Here is an 18,471-nt window from a genome sequence, read left to right on the forward strand (position 1 = left end):
CAATTCCTCTATTCTCTCTACATCCTTCTGCCTTTTGCCTGTGAACAACAAGCTTAAGCTTATGTCTACAGGGTTCCAAAAATCCAAGCTTGTCATTTTCCTCCTGAAAGAGGTCAAGTGCACTCAGAAGAATCAATCCCATATTATAGTTCTTGCAGCCATCATTAAAACAGCAGCCACTTGGGCTCCCAAGACATCTGCTTCATTTAACACTTAACACAATCAACCACGGTGATAGCTTGATTGGTTGTGATGCCAGTGTATGCCATGGACTACTAGCATCCCATTATTTCTCATTGGCAAGGGGCTCCACATTGCACTCAAGCCAAGAATACAAACAAACCAATTCCCCAAACCCATGGTGTGAAGCTATCTACTGATTGCTACCACCTTGCCTCTGGTATCAATTCTGTACCAATCAGGATCCAATAGGAAGACAGAAACCACATGGTAACTTAACTAGGAAAAGGTTAGTATACAGAAATAGTAACTCTAGCAGAGGATTGGAATAGTGAGGGACATTGATTAGTGAGGGGCAAAGAGAACTCTAAAGAATATAGGAAGAGCAGATATAGGGAGTAAACCCTATCCTAGGGCTGAGAAAGGGCACCCAAGGAAGGAACAGATCTGGAAAAACCCCACCTCCACCGCAGGCTGAGATTTAAGCTTTATTGAAAAGGCTGTGGTCATGGCTTACAGAGTGGAGAAATTCACTAAGATGCCACAGCAGCTGGGTTCAAGGGGAATCCACCCCTTAGGGTGTTGGGGGCAACGACCCACAGGGAGATGTTGCACCTGCAGCAGTCACTGGGAAACTGCTTATGGGAGTTCTTGGGGAAACCAACCATGAGAAAATGCCCTCAGAACTTGCTGCAAAGCTGCCTGAAAGGTGCTGAGGAAGCCATTCACAAGGAGGTGCCATGCAGCAACACTCCAGAGAAAGCAGACACATGCTGCTGGCTCAGTGTACTGTGCAAGCCCAGAGCTGCAGATAGATGCTGCACACGCTGCAGGAGCCTCCAGGCAGAGTGCACCACAACCAGGAATACAAACCCTTTCCTTCCCCAGCATCCCTCTTGCAACTTCTACTGACAAAGCATAACGTTGTGCCACTGACTAGGGAGAAATAGTTACAGGGTCCCACTCCATAATCACAGAGCAGGCAATGAGGGATGCATTTGGAGTCAAGAGACAATACTTTGATAACTGGCACAGGAGACATACTAACAGAGGTTTTCAGCCCTCATCCTAGGGCAGGGCAACAGTTCTACCTGTCCCAGGGCCTCAAACCAGCAGGTTGGCCCAGCTGGAGTTGCTGGGGCTGGACACTAAGTCTAGGTTCCCCAGAAACAAAGCTTGAACAAACAAGGGCTTCTGTGTTGGGACCAGAGACCCCTCCTCTGTAGGTCAATCCCAGGCCCTGAATGGGCAACTTTCCCTGAGGTAGGCTCACCTGCAGTGTGTCTGCTTGCTGGCCCTTCTGTGTGCCTATGCTCCCCACCTGGATATCCATCAAGCCGCCAAAGTTACTCCCCCACCTTTCAAAAATATTTTTTATTTTATAGAAAACTACATAGAATAATTTAAGAATCACCAATATACTTAACACCCAGAAGTGGTAACTGCTAACATGTTAGAACTGGCCGATCATTTTAAGGTAGTGAAACATCACCAACACAGCCATGTCCCCTGCAACATCCTCCTTCCCAATCCACTCCCATTCCTCCCCTCCCTAAAGACAACTATTATCATGAATTTAGGCTGCATCCTTCCACTTTCCACTCGGTTTTTATTTTTCAACTTTTTGAGATAACTGAAGTACTTTTCAGCTAATTTTCTCCAATAATATAATTTTGAATAACTAGTGTATAATAGCACCACCAGGAAACTGACATTGATACAAGCCCCTCCAATCTTATTCAGATGTCATTAGATTTACATGCACCTGTGCGTGTGTGTTTAGTTCTTTGCAATGTTATAACTGATGTAGACTTATGTGGCCACCACCACAGTCAACCTATAGAACAGTTTCCTCACAAGGGTCCCTCATGCCACCTTTTTATAGCCACAGCTACTTTCCCTCCTCATCCCTCTCTAATCCTGGCAACCACTAATCCATTTCCCACATCTATAATTTTATGATTTCAAGATTGTTTTGTGCATGAAGCCATACAATATGTAACCTTCTGAGATTGGCTTTTTTTCACTCAGCATAAATCCCTAGAGATCTATTGAAGTTTTTGTGTGTATCAATGGTCTACTCCTTTTTATTGCTGAGTAGTATTTCATCATACAGATGAACAATAGTTTGCTAAACCTCATTCACATATTGAAGGATGTTTGGGTTGTTTCCAGCTTTTGGCCATTATGAATAAAACTTCTGTGAACACTTGGGTACAGATTTTTCTGAGAAAAAAAAATTTTGCTTCTTCGGGATAATGCACAAGAGTGCAATTATTGGGTCCTACAGTTAGCACATGTTTGGCTTGGTCAGAACCTGCCAAACTCTTTTGTAGAGTGACAGTACCATTTTACGTTTCTACCAGTAATGTATGAGTAATCCAGTTTTTCTGCATCCTCAACAGCATTTGATAATATCACTTTTCTATTTTAGTTATGCTGATGGGAGAGTAGTGATATCCTATTGTAGCTTTATTAGCATTTTCCTAGTGGCCGATGATGTTGACATCTTTTCATGTGCTTATTTGCCAACTGAATATCCTCTTCAGCGAAATGTCTTTAAATATTTTGCTCATTTTTGAAATAGACTTTTTTTGTTAAATTTTGACAACTTTATGTATTCTGGATACAAGTCCCATTTTAAAAATACTTTTATATTTATATATGGGTATACAGAAACAATATTCCATATTTTCTGTGTATGTTTAAACAACCCAAATGAGATAATGCTAAACATATAGTTCTGTATCTTAAATTCCTTGCACATGACACCATTCTTTTTGAGAGCTATCTGGTCACTTTTGCAGCTGTTGAATGTGGAGCGCTCATGAGGTGATAATAAAAGCAACTTCATTTTTGCTCCTCACTGCCCCTTTTAAACTTTCTCAGTGAAATGGTTTTTTCTTGTCAAAGAGACTTTAATGATTACTCTTAGGTAGCAGAAAGTCACATAGCTGCAATCTTAATTCAGTCATTAAAATGTTCAGTCCCATGGAATAACTGATACTCTGAAATCGACTGGAGCATCTATCTTCTGCTAGAAGTGGAAGAGTTGAGTCATGGTCCCTCCTTTCCCTGTCCCCATCTAGCATTCATCCCTAGCATCTAGGGTGGGGAGAGGGGGAAGAGGGGAGGAGAGGAAAAGGAGAATGAGAAAGTTCTTACTTGCCTGGCACTGTAATAAGATAGGTTTGTTTTTTCTGGGCTTGGCAAGTGTTTAAAATGACTCCCTGGATATTTCCATGGGATTCTTCAAAGGGCTTCATTGGGAACATCTGACTGCCTCTGTGACCTGGCAGCACACCTCTCTTGGGCTGACATTTCTACCTGCACCTCTGGCTTTCTGGGTTCCATGTCACACAGATTCTGTCTGTTGGGGTCCATGACTCATCCTTTTGGGCAGAGTTTAACATAGCTCCTGAGTAGCTCTCTCTCTTGTGTGGCCTGCAGGGAACACCCCTGTGCCTTTGGTCCCCAGCCCATGCTGGTGATGCAGGCCCATTTCCAAGAGCTGCATCACACTCCCACCTGCAGGGCAGCCACCCCTGCTTAGCTTTGTGCCCTCCTTTGTGCTGGACTCTGCTCCATCGCAAACCCCGACTCCAGGGCATGTGGACTAAGTTCTGTGAGCTGAGACTCCTTGAAGCTCCTTCACTAGGCTTGAGTTAGGGGAAACCACCCCCCGCTCAACTCTTTCCCCTTGAGAAGAGCAGGAAAATGTATTCCTCACCAACACTCTAATCTCCAACAAACCGACCCTCTTATACCCTCCTGGTAGGAAGCCATCTGGTTATCAGACATGACTTTGAAATTTCCACATGGTGCTGTCTCATGCCTACTTTTGGTATCTGATATCTATTTTATCTTGGACCCTCAGCTTAAACTTTCTTTTAACTGCATAATTTAAAAAATTACATTATAAGAGTCCAGAAAGTGTTATTTATCTATTCCACTATAAAGGGACATACTCAGGACATTTCTTTTTTGTTTGTTTGTTTTCAAAATAACAATAGTGCTGCAAAGAACATTTGTGCACATCTCCTGATAAACTTATGCTAGAGTTTCTCAGATGTACCAAGAAGTGAAATTCCTGAATTTTATGCATACTTTTAAGTATACTCTTATAGGTCTATATGATTTATATACTTATTTTGCTGTTTTTATTGCCAAAATTTTCTCCATAGTGAGTGTACCAATTTACCAATTTTATACTATCAGATATATAAATCTTAAACACAAGCCCCAAATCTGTGCCCATCTGTACACTTCCTTATAAAGTCCAGTTTTAGCCAAGAGTTCTGCTAAGCCAGTTTAGCAAAAACCCCTACACCCTTGATATCTGAGCACTCTTTTCTTTTTTTTATTATTGTATTTTAAGTTTTAGGGTACATGTGCACAACGTACAGGTTTGTTACATATGTATACATGTGCCATGTTGGTGTGCTGCACCCATTAACTTATCATTTAGCATTAGGCATATCTCCTAATGCTATCCCTCCCCCCTCCCCCCACAACAGTCCCAGGTGTGTGATGTTCCCCTTCCTGTGTCCATGTGTTCTCATTGTTCAATTCCCACCTATGAGTGAGAACATGCGGTGTTTGGTTTTTTGTCCTTGCAATAGTTTGCTGAGAATGATGGTTTCCAGCTTCATCCATGTCCCTACAAAGGACATGAACTCATCATTTTTTATGGCTGCATAGTATTCCATGGTGTATATATGCCACATTTTCTTAATCCAGTCTATCATTGTTGGACATTTGGGTTGGTTCCAAGTCTTTGCTATTGTGAATAGTGCCGCAATAAACATACGTGTGCATGTGTCTTTATAGCAGCATGATTTATAATCCTTTGGGTCTATACCCAGTAATGGGATGACTGGGTCAAATGTTATTTCTAGTTCTGGATCCCTGAGGAATCACCACACCGACTTCCACAATGGTTGAACTAGTTTGCAGTGCCACCAACAGTGTAAAAGTGTTCCTATTTCTCCACATCCTCTCCAGCACCTGTTGTTTCCTGACTTTTTAATGATTGCCATTCTAACTGGTGTGAGATGGTATCTCATTGTGGTTTTGATTTGCATTTCTCTGATGGCCAGTGATGATGAGCATTTTTTCATGTGTTTTTTGGCTGCATAAATGTCTTCTTTTGAGAAGTGTCTGTTCATATCCTTCACCCACTTGTTGATGGGGTTGTTTTTTTCTTGTAAATTTGTTTGAGTTCATTGTAGATTCTGGATATTAGCCCTTTATCAGATGAGTAGGTTGCAAAAATTTTCTCCCATTCTGTAGGTTGCCTATTCACTCTGATGGTGGTTGCTTTTGCTGTGCAGAAGCTCTTTAGTTTAATTAGGTCCCATTTGTCAATTTTGGCTTTTGTTGCCATTGCTTTTGGTGTTTTAGACATGAATATAATAGCTGGTCAACTTCCTCCTCCTTCATCATCTACCAGGTGATGATGTCTGATTTCCCTGGCCTGTCTTCAGCAACAATCCTGTTAGGCCAGTTTAGCCAGAATTCCCCTTACTCCTGATGTTACTTAGTAATTTTCCATCCATTGACCCCTAACCCTGCTCCTTGGCTATAAATACCTACTTAGCTATGCTGTATTCAGAGTTGAGCCCTGTCTGTCTCCCCCACTGCAAAGCCCAGTTGCAGTGGTCTCTATGCCTATTGCAATGGCTTCCTCACTGTGCTTTAACAAGTATCATTGAATAACTTTTGTTTAACAATATATATGTATGTGTGTGTGTGTGTGTGTGCATGTGTGTGTGTGTGTGTGTATTCTGTATATTCTACCAAAAGTTTGAGTTCATATTTAGGTCTTTAATTCATCTGGTTTTTTGTTTTTTTGTTTTTTTTTTTCAGATGGAGTTTCACTCTTGTTGACCAGGCTGGAGTGCAGTGGCGCAATCCTGGATCACTGCAACCTTCTCCTCCTGGGTTCAAGCAATTCTCCTGCCTTGGTCTCCTGAGTAGCTGGGATTACAGGTACCCGCCACCACACTTGGCTGCTTTTTTTGTATTTTTAGTAGAGATGGGGTTTCCTCATGTTGGCCAGGCTAGTCTCGAATTCCTGACCTCAGCTGATCCACCTACCTCAGCCTCCCAAAGTGCTGGGATTACAGGTGTGAGCCACCATGCCTGGCCTCATCTGTATTTTTTTAATGGAGTGAGGTAGGGATCACATTGTGATTTTGTTTAGAAGACAATTATTCCAGCACCATTTATTGTATAGTCCACCCTTTCCCCACTGATTGGTGACACCATCCTGGTCTTATATTCTGAGGCCACACTTCATCTAGAGCAACACTGTCCAATAGAAATATAATGCAAGCTGCAAATGTGAGCCATATATGTAATTTCATAGTTTCTAGTAGACACATTAATACATAAAAACAAATCATTGAAATTTATTTTAATGCAATATTCCATTTAACCCAAATAGCTAAAATATTATTATTGCAACATGTAATTAAGCTAACAAGATATTTTACATTCTTTTTGTACTGTATTCAAAAATCTGATGTGTTTGTGAGGGACATTTTCATATTTTCTGACGGTGCAGAATCTTTGAGTGCACTAGCTGTACGTGGGGAACGTCTTCCTTATAAGACCGGCAACCTCAAAATAGAAGCTAGAAAACTTGTTCTCTAGGCCCCTTTGAGTTTATGGAATGGGCCTGGGCTCCAATGATGGGATGTACCCTTTTAAGGCCTGAAGAGGGAAGAGGGAGGGGCAGGGTCCATTTGGCTTGCAAGGATGGTGTTGTTTTCCAGTTTTGAGGGCTTGAGTTTCTGGTAGAGAAGTGGTATGAGTTGTGGTGTCTGGAATGTAGACTGTGTCATCTGGTGCAAGGTGGCACCTGCATTTTTGTTTCTTCAGTGGGCCAGTTCTGCAGGGTGGTTTGGGGCATTTTTTCTGAAAGGTTAGACTGGAGACTCATTTTCCACAAGTCTACCTTGTGAGAGAGATGCTTTTAATAAACTTTTACTGCTCAATCTAGGTTCTGTTGCTGGCCCCTAAGGGCCCTGATGAATGCAGTGAGTGAAATCTTGAAGTGCCAGCTGCTCTATACTAAAGAGTTCTCAGAAATGAATCTCCAGGAGGGGTGAATTAAAGCCATGCTTTTCAATCTATCTGTGGTGAAAACCCAGCTTTATTTTTATTTCCTTAAAATCTGTCATGAATCAACACTGGTCCATCAGACTTGCAGACTTTGAGACCCACCACACCACCAGAACTGGCCAATGGAAGATTGTTATAGACTTTCTCAGCATTTACTCTCAGTTTCTGAATTTCTCCCATCACAGACCTGTAACAAAGAATTCATGGACTGGCCTCAGTTCATGGACCACAATGAGTAGCACTGAGCTGAAAGACATGCTAACCATGAATTCCTCTGGCACCCAGGGATGACTTTACCACTCTGTTAAGTTAGTTATGCAAGCCCTTTGTAGAATTGCCTTTTCCAAACTAGTGGAAGAATCATGCACCAGCAGTTAGAAGCTGCATTCAGCTGCTAGTAACCAACTGGAAATGAGAGTGACTATTGTGCTAAGCATACCTTGCATTTCTAACACAAAGACAAGAAGTTCCTGGGGAAACTTGTAGGCAGACGAGCAGCAAAAGTGCATGGTTCCCTGAGTTCTCCTTATCCTGTAGAGATGTAGACTTGGGTCAGGCAGAGCTGGGTGCACCATGGGATGTGGAACAGTAGAAGGACTTTCCTCCTACACTACTCTGTATCATTAGAGGGAAGCTGAGAAAGCTGTGGGAACACTTAGTTGACTCTGTAACAATGAAAGTTTCCTGGTCAACTCTCAACAATGAGAATTTCTACCAAGGAAATGGCCTTGGTAGAAAAACCTTTTTCATGACTAACTCAGACCTACTGAGGTAGGTGCTTGGTAGGCTGTCAATGGAGAAAGGGGATGAACTTTCAGAATCATCTGGATTTGTCTGTCCTTGGAGGTTTCAACAAGATAGCAATTTATATATTTTTCATAAAGGATGTATGGAGGTGTATTAGTCTGTTCTTACGCTGCTATAAAGACTTACCCTGAGACCGGGTAATTTATGAAGAAAAGAGGTTTAATTGACTCACAGTTCCACAAGTTGTATAGAAATTATGGCTGAGAAGGCCTCAGGAAACTTACAATCATGGCAGAAGGTGCAGGGGAAGCAGGCACATCTTCACATGGCCAGAGCAGGAGGAAGAGAGTGAAGAGGGAAGTGCTACATGCGTGTAAACAACCAGATCTCATGAGAAGGTATTCACTTTCATGAGAATAGCAAGGCAGAAGACCACACCCATGATCCAATCACCTCCCACCAGGCCCCTCTTCCAACATTAAGGCTTACAATTTGACATGAGATTTGGGTGGGGACACAGAATCAAACACATCATTCCACTCCTGGCCCCTCCCAAATTTCATCCTTCTCACATTTCAAAACACAGTCATGCCTTTCCAATAGTCCCCCAAAGTCTTAACTCATTTCAGCATTAACTCAAACGTCCAAGTTCAAAGTCTCACCAGAGACAAGGCAAGTTCCTTCCACTGATGAAACTGTAAGATTAAAAAAAAAAAAGTTATTTCTAAGATACAATGGGAGTACAGGCATCAGGTAAATGCTCCTGTTCCAAAAGGGATAAACTGGCCAAAATAAAGGGACTACAGGCCCCATGCAAGACCAAAATCCAGCAGGGCAGTCATTAAATCTTAAAGCTCCAGAATTATCTTTTTGACTCCATGTCTCACATCCAGTTTACATTGATGCAAGGAGTGGGCCAAGGCAGCTCTGCCCCTGTGACTCTGTAGGGTACAGACCCCATGGCTGCTTTCATGGATGGGTATTGAGTGCCTGAGGCTTTTCCAGGCACATGGTGCAAGCTGTTGATGGGTCTACAATTCCAGGGACTGGAAGGGTGGTAGCCCTCTTCTCACAGCTTCACTAGGCAGTGCCCCAGTGGGGACTCTATGTGGGGGCTCCAACCTCACATTTACCCTTAGCACTGCCCTAGTAGAAGTTCTCTATGAAGGCTCCACCCTTGCAGCAGACTTCTGCCTGGACATCCAGGTGTTTCCATACAACCTCTGAAATCCAGGTGGAGGCTTCCAAGCCTCAACTCTTGCCCTCTGCACACCCGCAGGCTTAACACCATGTGAAAGCCACCAAGACTTCTTATGGCTTGCACCCTCTGGAGCAGCAACCTGAGATGTATCTGAGGCCCTTTTAGTTACAGCTGGAGCTGGAGCGGCTGGGAAGCAAGTGCCATGTCCTAAGACTGCACAGAGCAGCAGGGCCCTGGGCCTGGTCCATGATACCATTTTTCCCTCCTAGGCTTCTGGGCCTATGATGGGAAGGACTGCCATGAAGTTCTCTGGATTGCCTTGGAGGCATTTTCCTCATTGTCTTGATTATTAACACTTGGCTCTTCTTATTCAAATTTCTGCAGCTGGCTTCAATCCCTCCACAGATTATGGGTTTTTCTTTTCTACCACATGATCAGGCTGCAAATTTTCCAAACTTTTATGCTTTGCTTCCCTTTTGAATATAAGTTCCAATTTCAGACCATCTCTTTGTGAACATATATGATATGCTGTTAGAACCAGCCAGGTCACATCTTGATGCTTTCCTGCTTAGAAATTTCTTCTGCCAGGTACCCTAAATCATCTCTCTCAAGTTCAAAGTTCCACAGATCCCTAGAGCAGAGGCATAATGCCACAGTCTCTTCGCTAAAGAAAAGCAAGAGCGACCTTTACTCCAGTTCTCAATAAGTTCCTCATCTCCATCTGAGATCACCTAAGCCTGGACTTCACTGTTCATATCACTATCAGCATTTTGGTCACAACCATTCAACAAGTCTCTAGGAAGCTCCAAACTTTCCCTCATCTTCCTATCTTCTTCTGAGCCCTCCAAACTATTCCAGCCTCTGCCCATTACACAGTTCTGAAGTCGCCTCCACATTTTCAGGTATCTTTACAGCAATGCCCCACTTCTCTGGTACCAATTTGCTGTATTAGTCTGTTTTCACACTGCTATAAAGACTTACCTGAGACTGGGTAACTTATGAAGAAAAGAGGTTTAGTTGACTCACAGTTCCACAGACTGTACAGGAAACGTGGCTGGGGAGGCTTCAGAAAACTTACAATCATGGCAGAAGTTGAAGGGGAAGCAGGAACATCTTCACACTGCCGGAAGAGGAGGAAGAGAGAGGGAGGAAGTGCTACACACTTTTAAACAACCAGATCTCATGAGATCTCTCTCACTGTCATGAGAAAAACAGGGGGAAGTCTGCCCCCATGATCCAGTCACTTCCCAGTAGGCCCCTTCTCCAACATTGGGGATTACAATTTGACATGAGATTTGGGTGGTGGCATAGAGCCAAACCATATCAGGAGGTGAGCAGACCAGAGCTGTCATGGTAACTCGAGGGTGTCTTTAGAGACACAGGCTCCTTTTATCTCTCTGGTCAGCCTTCCTTAAAATGTGGATCCCATCCTCAAAGTTAACTCATGGTCCAAGTTGATAGCTTGTGCCCCAGCCATCACATCTATGTTATAAGTAGGAAGCAGAAGTAAAGGCAAAAGAAGCGCATGACATGTTTGTCCTTCTCTTAAATTTTCCCAGAAGTCTTAACTGTTCCTTATCCCTCATGTGTATGCCATCCCTGGCCAAAGACGGCCTAGGAATGTGGTCTTTTAGCTGAGAACATAACTGCTCAGTATGAAATCTGAGTTTCTATTACTACAGAGGAGAAAAGAATGAATATTGGGTACTTAACTAGTAGCCTCCTTTGAGACACACACACATACACACACACGTGTAGCACTGTTTCTACAATTTTTAAAAAGTGGATAAAATACGGCAAATATTCAGGGTCGCTGTGTTGCATCATTCCAGGGTACTGTGTAATTGGTAAAGTTATATAATGTGCAACCTGTATGTCTGCACATGGTTGCCCTGGCAACCACCATCATCTGTCCAGTGTTCCATGTATTAAGACCTATCATATTAATGTCTGCTGCTCTTTGAGCTAATAACATATTTTTAACGATTGGTGAATTGGTCTGTTTTCCCTCTGCCTGATTACTAGGAGCTATGAGATGTTTTGAATTCCACAGTAAGAGCTTCTCCTAACCTAGGCTCTTTGGAATAATTATTTGCTACCTCTCCTAGACATTTGGCTCTGGCATTTTAATACTCGTTTTACCAGTTAGAGTTTTATTGTGTCTTTTATTGTAAGTTGCCTTGGATTCTTTTTTTAAAGCAAGCTTGGTGTAAACAAATAAAATCTTGGTGGTAATAATTAGGTACAAGGGAAACAGAAAAAATCTAGGGCAGCTTTCCTCTACCCCTCCAGGAAATGATTATGGCTGAGGAGGTAAAAATGAAATATGTGAAAAATGTCACAAGAGAAACACTTCAGTCTTTGCCATTGGTTGGAAAATTTGGTTCCTTGAGGCTGGCCTACCAGATAACAAGGAGCTATACTATAATTGCCCAGTGTCAAATGGTAGTGACAAAGGGGGCACCTGGATTTGAACCAGGGACCTCTTGATCTGCAGTCAAATGCTCTACCCCTGAGCTATACCCCCCAAGGTACTCATCTTCTTTCAATAAAGATATATTAATAATCACAGTCATTCACAAGCTACGCTCTGGCCACTCTGTCTCCTGTAGCTCCCCAGGAGCTACAGGTGTGGAGTTATGTAATGCACAACAGAGCAGCTCTTCTGTACAACCCCCTCCACACCTGCCGGCACCTGGCCAATTAAGCTGCAGCCTTAGCTTTTTGGGAGAAGGAGAGTGGTGGGGTTAAATCCAGATATAGACATAGCTTGAGGGCCTGGGTTCGGGCCCTGGGCCTGATTGTTCTGGAGTGCAAAGAGCCCCTACTTGATAGTAATTGATGTTCCAATATTGAGCCACCAGTGCATTTCTGTTTTAAGTCCTTCTTGGTTATGTGGGATTGTACTATTGGATAAGGTTTTCTACTATTTTGTCTAGATTACTCTGAAATGAGATTGGCCTATAGCTTTCTTTGTGGTATATGCTCTTGTAATTTATTTTTTATATCAGGATTATGTGAATTTCCTAGAATGATTTGGAGAGATTTAAAGCGTTCTATGCTGGAACATTATATATAACATAGAATTACATATTCTTAACTAAAGATTAGCAGAAACTTGCTTGTAAGCCTCTGGGTGGGGTGCCTTTTGTGAGGAAGAGCTCCTTAATGATCTTTTAATGAATTCTGTCATTATTGGTCTATTTAAGTGCTCTGCTTCATCTTAGGTCACTTTTAGTAATTCATTTTCACTTAGAAAATATAATAAAGTTGTACATAGTATTTGCTTTTCTTTCCTTCCTTTCTTCCTCCCTTCCCTTCCCTTCCTTCTTTTCTTTTCTTAGATGGAGTTTCGCTCTTGTTGCCTAGGCTGGAGTGCAATCTTGGCTCACTGCAACCTCCACTTTCTGGGTTCAAGCAATTTTCCTTCCTCAGCCCCCTGAGTAGCTGGGATTACAGGCACCCACTACCATGCCCAGCTAATTTTTGTATTTTTAGTAGAGATAGCGTTTTGCCATGTTGGTCAGGCTGGTCTCGAACTCCTGACCTCAGGTGATCCACCTGCCTTGGTCTCCCAAACTGCAGAGATTACAGGTGTGAGCCACTGTGCTCGGCCCATAGTATTCTCTTATAATCTGAAATTTTATTTAGGTATGTTCTATTTTTTTTTCATTATGTTGTTCATTTGTCTTTTTTGGCTTAGACAACATGAAGATTCGTTTATTTTTTGAGGTAAAAATTCAGATCCAACTTCAGTTACCAAAAGTTGATCAGTTGATCTCAGTAGTTGTTGCCTCTTGTATTTTGAAGCTCTGTTAATAGATGCATACACACTTAAGATTGTTATGTCCTATTGATGAACTGATCTTTTTATTATTATGAAATATTCCTCTTCAATGCAGTAATTTTCCTTGTTCTGGTCTATTTAGTCTGTTATAAAATACACTTTTCATCTTTCTTTTGGTTAGTATTTGTTTGGCATATACTTTTTCCACTCTCTTAAATTATTCATCTTATTATATTTAAAGTGGCATTCTTATAGATAGCTTATAGATTTCTTTGTTCAAGTGATCCTCCCGTGTCAGCCTCCCAAGTAGCTAGGACTACAGGTGTGAGTCACCATGCCCAGCTAATTTTTTAAAAAATTATTTTTCGTAGAGACAGAGCCTACCAGATAACAAGGAGCTATTCTATAATTGCCCAGTGTAAAAGGGTAGTGACAAAGGGGGCACCTGGATTTGAACCAGGGACCTCTTGATCTGCAGTCAAATGCTCTACCCCTGAGCTATACCCCCAAGCTACTCATCTTCTTTCAATAAAGATGTATTAATAATCACAGTCATTCACAAGCTACGCTCTGGCCACCCTGTCTCCTGTAGCTCTCCAGGAGCTACAGGTGTGGAGTTATGTAATGCACAACAGAGCAGCTCTTCTGTACAACCCCCTCCACACCTGCCAGCATCCGGCCAATTAAGCTGCAGCCTTAGCTTTTTGGGAAAAGGAGAATGGTGGGATTAAATCCAGATGTAGACATAGCTTGAGGGCCTGGGTTCGGGCCCTGGGCCTGATTGTTCTGGAGTGCAAAGAGCCCCTACTAGCCTCAAACTCCTGGCCTCAGGTGTTCCTGCGGCCTCAGCCTCCCAAAGTGCTGAGCCAAACTCCCAAAGTGCTAAGCCAGTGTGCCCAGCCACATTTGGTTTTATTTGTTCCAAATACTAGATTTTGTTCTTGTTTTCCTGACTTCATTGGGATTGCATTTTTTTAATGATCTCCTTTTGTCTCCACCGTGAGCTTATTAGCTATTCCTCTTTGTTTTATATTTTTTAGGGTTCTTCTAGAGATCACAGTATCATCTTTAACTTATCACATTTTACCTTCAGATAATGTTTTGCTACTTCTCTGATAGTGTAAGAATCTTACAACAGATTTCCATTCCCCTCATTTTGTCCTTTGTGTTATTATTGTCATAGATTTTACTTCTGTGTATATTATAAACCCAATATATTTCTATTATTTTTGCATTACTTATCTCTTTTTTTGTTGTTTTAAATTTTTTAATATAAAAAGGAGACAGGATCTCATTATGTTGCCCAGGCTGGTCTTGAACTCCTGGCCTCAAGCAATATTCCTGCGTTGACCTCCCAAAATCCTGGGATTATAGGTGTGAGCCACTGTGCCCAGATGCATTAATTATCCTTTAAAGAGATTTTAAAATGAGACAAAATTATATTAATCTACATATGTACCATTTCTGACACTTTTTATTACTTTGGGCAAATCCAGATTTTCATCTGGTATCATTTTTCTCTTTCCCTGAAGAAGCCTACTCTACTTCCTATAAAGTAGGTCTATGGGTAACAAATTCTTTCAGCTTTTGTTGGTCTGAAAAAATGTTTACCTTCATTGATGAAAGATATTTTCACTGGGTGTAGAACTCATTGAATATAGAATTAGTAGTATTTTTAAAAGATATTCCTTTTCCCCCTTTCTAGACTGCATGATTTTTGATAAGAAGTCTGCTTTCATTCCTCTATGTTGGCTGTCTTTAATATTTTTTCTTTATCATTAGCTTTCAGCAACTTTATCATGATGTGCTTTGGTTTGGTTTTCTTTATGATACTTATGCTTGGCGTTTGTTGAGATGATCTGTGGATTTCCAATTTTCATCAAATTTGAAAACTTTTGGACCACTTATTAAAATTTTTTTCTGTATTTCTCTCTGTTCTTTTCTTCAGAGACCACACACACACACACACACACACCACACCACACCACGCTTTTTTTAAAAAAAAAAAAAAACAGGTCTTGCTCTGTCACCCATGCTGGAATGCAGTGGCATGATCATAGCTTACTGTAACCTCAAACTCCTGGGCTCAAGCGATCCTCTCATCTCAGCCTCCTGAGTAGCTGGGACTATAGGCACACACCACCACACCCGGCTAATTAAAAAAATTTTTTGTAGACACAGGGTTTTGCTTATTACATAGGCTTGTCTTGAACTCCTGGCTTCAAGCAATCCTCCCACCTTGGCCTCCCAAAGTGTTGGGATTACAGGCGTGAGCCACCATGCCTGGCCAAATATATATGTATTAAAATGCTTGATATTGTCTCACAGCTCACTAAATCTATGCTTATTGTTTTCTGTCTTCTTCCTCTGTGTACTTCATTTTGGTAGCTTATATTGCTATGTCTTTAAGTTTAATAATCTTTCCTTCTAAAACATCTAACCCAGTTACTTTTCATTTCAGATATTGTATTTTTATCTATAGAATTATATTTGGGCCTTTTTAATATTTTTTATTTCTTTCCTCATTATGTCCTTGTCTTCCTTTGCATATTTCAGCACATTTATAAGATTTATAATAGCTGTTTTAAAGTGATTTTCTGCTAACTTCATCATCTCTTTCCTTTCTGCATCTGTTTTTCCTCTGATTATGGCTCATATCTTCCTTTGTCTTTGCATTTTTGTTAGTACGTTGGACATTGTGAATTTTATGTTGTGAATGTAAAATTGGATGCTATGTTTGGTTATATTCCTTTAAAGAGTGCTGAATACTAGATTTAGTTGTATTCCTTTAAAGAGTATTGAATTTTGTTTTGGGATGGAATTAAGTAACTTGGCTGTCAACCTACTCCATTTGAAGCTTGCTTTTACATTTTGTTAGAGTGAGTCCAGAGTAGCCTTTATTCTGTACATTAGTCCTCCTTTATCTATAGTTTCATTTTTCAAGGTATCAGTTACCTGTGGTCAACCTTGGTCTGAAAATAGGTGATATAGTACAATAAAATATTTTGAGAGACAGTGAGAGAAAGGGAGACCACATTCATATAACTTTTATTAAAGTATACAGTTATTATTATTCTATTTTATTATTGATTATTGTTGTTAATGTCTTACTGTGCCACACTTATAAATTAAATTATTGTTTTTATTATAGGCACATATGTAGAAGAAAAAACAGTATAATTAGGTTTTGGTATTATCTGTGGTTTCAGGCATCCACTGGGGATTTTGGGATATATCCCCTGCAGCCAAGAGAAACTGCAGTATAATTTACCTTCACTCCTATGGCAAGAACCTTCTGATAACTTTGCTCAGTGCCTTAGGTATTATGAGATCTCTCCACTGTCTTTGATTTGGAACATGAATTCTTTCTGGTCCTGTGTGAACTCTAGGAGTTGTTTGCCTTGCTGTCTACTGGTGTATTTTTGGTGTTATTATTATTATTTTTTTCATTTTGGACTTAAGGATTTTCCTGTTGTCTAGGCAGAATTTTAAGATACCTCCCAGCTCCCACCAACATTCCTACCCCCTGGGACATATGCACCATATAATCCTCTTCCTTTCCTTGTGGGCAAAACTTATGAATATGATGGGATTTCACTCTCATGATTAGGTTACACTATATCATAAAGGTAAAGGCATTTTGCAGGTTAAGGTCTCTAATAAGTTGACTTTGATTCATCAAAAGGGAAATTATCCTGGGCAGGTATGACCTAATCAGAGGAGCCCTTTAAAAGAAGGTCCTGGTCTTTCTTGAAGAGAGAGATGCTTCTTCTAGCTTTGAAAAGGTGGGTTGCCATTTTCTGGAAGGACCATGTGGCTAGGACCTGAGGGCAACCCCTAGGTGCCTGGCCAACAGCCAGCAGGCAATAGGGACCTCAATCATATGGCCACAGAGAAATGAATTCTGCCCAAACCAGTGAGCTTGGAAAAGAGCCCTGAGCCTGAGCCTGGCTGCATCTAGATTTCAGCCTTATGAGGGCCTGAGGAGATGACCAGCTAAGATATTTCTGAACTCCTGACTGTCTCACTTGCACCTGTGAGATTTTAATTTATGGAGGAGACTGAGAGACAACACAGAGACCAATGCCATTGAAAGAAGATGTTTATTACTTATATTATCCAACAGAAGGAGGCATGCCCCACCATGTAGAGCCACATGGGTGAAGCACCAGTTTTGGTCAGAAGACAGAAGTGACAGGAAAGCATGGGCCAGAACCTTTATTGGGGTTTCCATGGAAAAGGCAAGGCAAAGCAGGGCCACCAGTTTAGGACTGGCTGGTTTGAATAATCCTGGCAAACCTTAGGGGCATAGAGGCTGTCCCCAGTTGTCTTGATGCCTGGCCCTGGAGTAATTTAGAGTAGGGGAATATTGCCATCGTGTGTTAGAGTTTGATAAGGAGATGGTTTGAAGGATGGGCTCCGGGTTGGTTAGTTTGCATATAGAAGGTGTGCTCCCAGGTGAGCCCTTTGCTGTCTCTAAGAATTGGCTAACCTTGAGAGGGGCAGTCTCTGCCCAGTCAGTGAAGCCACAAATGCCAGAGCATCAAGAATACAGAACATAAGAAAATACAGTTAACGTAATTGGCCCTGTAATGAATGGAGGCCAAAGAGACAAAGAATCTAAGAAAGCACAGAATACCAACCCACAGAAACTGTGAGATAATAAGTTTGTGCTGTTGAGGCCTCTATGGCTCTTTGTTATGAACCAATAGAAAATGAGAACAGTCCTCCAGGCACACTCATCCTCGTCCTGGGACCTCTCCGCAGTTTCCCAGAACTTTTCATGCAGCTTCCTTCTCTCTGGTACTTTTACCTACAAATTCTAGCTTCCCTGACCTCCTTGAAGTCTTATTTTTGCCTCTTCAACTCAGTGAGACCCCTGAAGTCTGTGTTGATTCCCTGTCCCTTCACTGCAGACCACAGGCACTAAGCTGGGGCATTGCAGGGCTTGGTCACTGTAGGGCCATTGTTTTCCTTCTCACTGCTCTCCTCTGCTTATTGTTCAGTGCCTGAAAACCATTGTTTTATATATTTTGCCCAGTTATCTCATTACTTATGGCAAGGAGGCAATTCCCATAGTAGTTAGTTTTTCGTGGGTGGATGCAGAAATCCATGAACCCAAAAACCATTTAACAGTCAATATCACTACTCCTGAGCCATACAGACAAAGGATAACAATAGAATGTTACTTCCAACCGGCATGTTTTCACTTGTGTATACGTTTGTATTCTTTGGTAGCAGCCCACAGAAATTAACTCTGGATAATTCAAGCAAAAAGAAATGTATAGTGTAGCTAATGGGTAACTCAGAGAGTGGCTGGTAGGCTGGAGAGCTAGCTGGCAGGAAGCAGAGAAGCTTGGTCATCTGGGCAGCAGAGAGCTTGGCACTCTCTAGTAGCTGCCACCACCAAACACTCCACCTCTGCTGG

The 18,471-nt window shown here is 41.6% G+C and overlaps 2 non-coding genes across 2 annotated transcripts; both read right to left on the bottom strand.

Moving 5' to 3' along the window:
* Positions 1–11,711: 11,711 nt before the first annotated feature.
* Positions 11,712–11,783, bottom strand: TRNAC-GCA (transfer RNA cysteine (anticodon GCA)). The gene has a single exon. It is a non-coding gene; the product is annotated as a tRNA-Cys (tRNA).
* Positions 11,784–13,479: 1,696 nt separating this feature from the next.
* Positions 13,480–13,551, bottom strand: TRNAC-GCA (transfer RNA cysteine (anticodon GCA)). Its single transcript has one exon. It is a non-coding gene; the product is annotated as a tRNA-Cys (tRNA).
* Between the last annotated feature and the right edge of the window lie 4,920 nt (positions 13,552–18,471).

Source organism: Pan paniscus, chromosome 6 (genome assembly GCF_029289425.2).
Source record: "Pan paniscus chromosome 6, NHGRI_mPanPan1-v2.0_pri, whole genome shotgun sequence".
In the NCBI taxonomy this organism is placed as follows: Eukaryota; Metazoa; Chordata; class Mammalia; order Primates; family Hominidae; genus Pan; species Pan paniscus.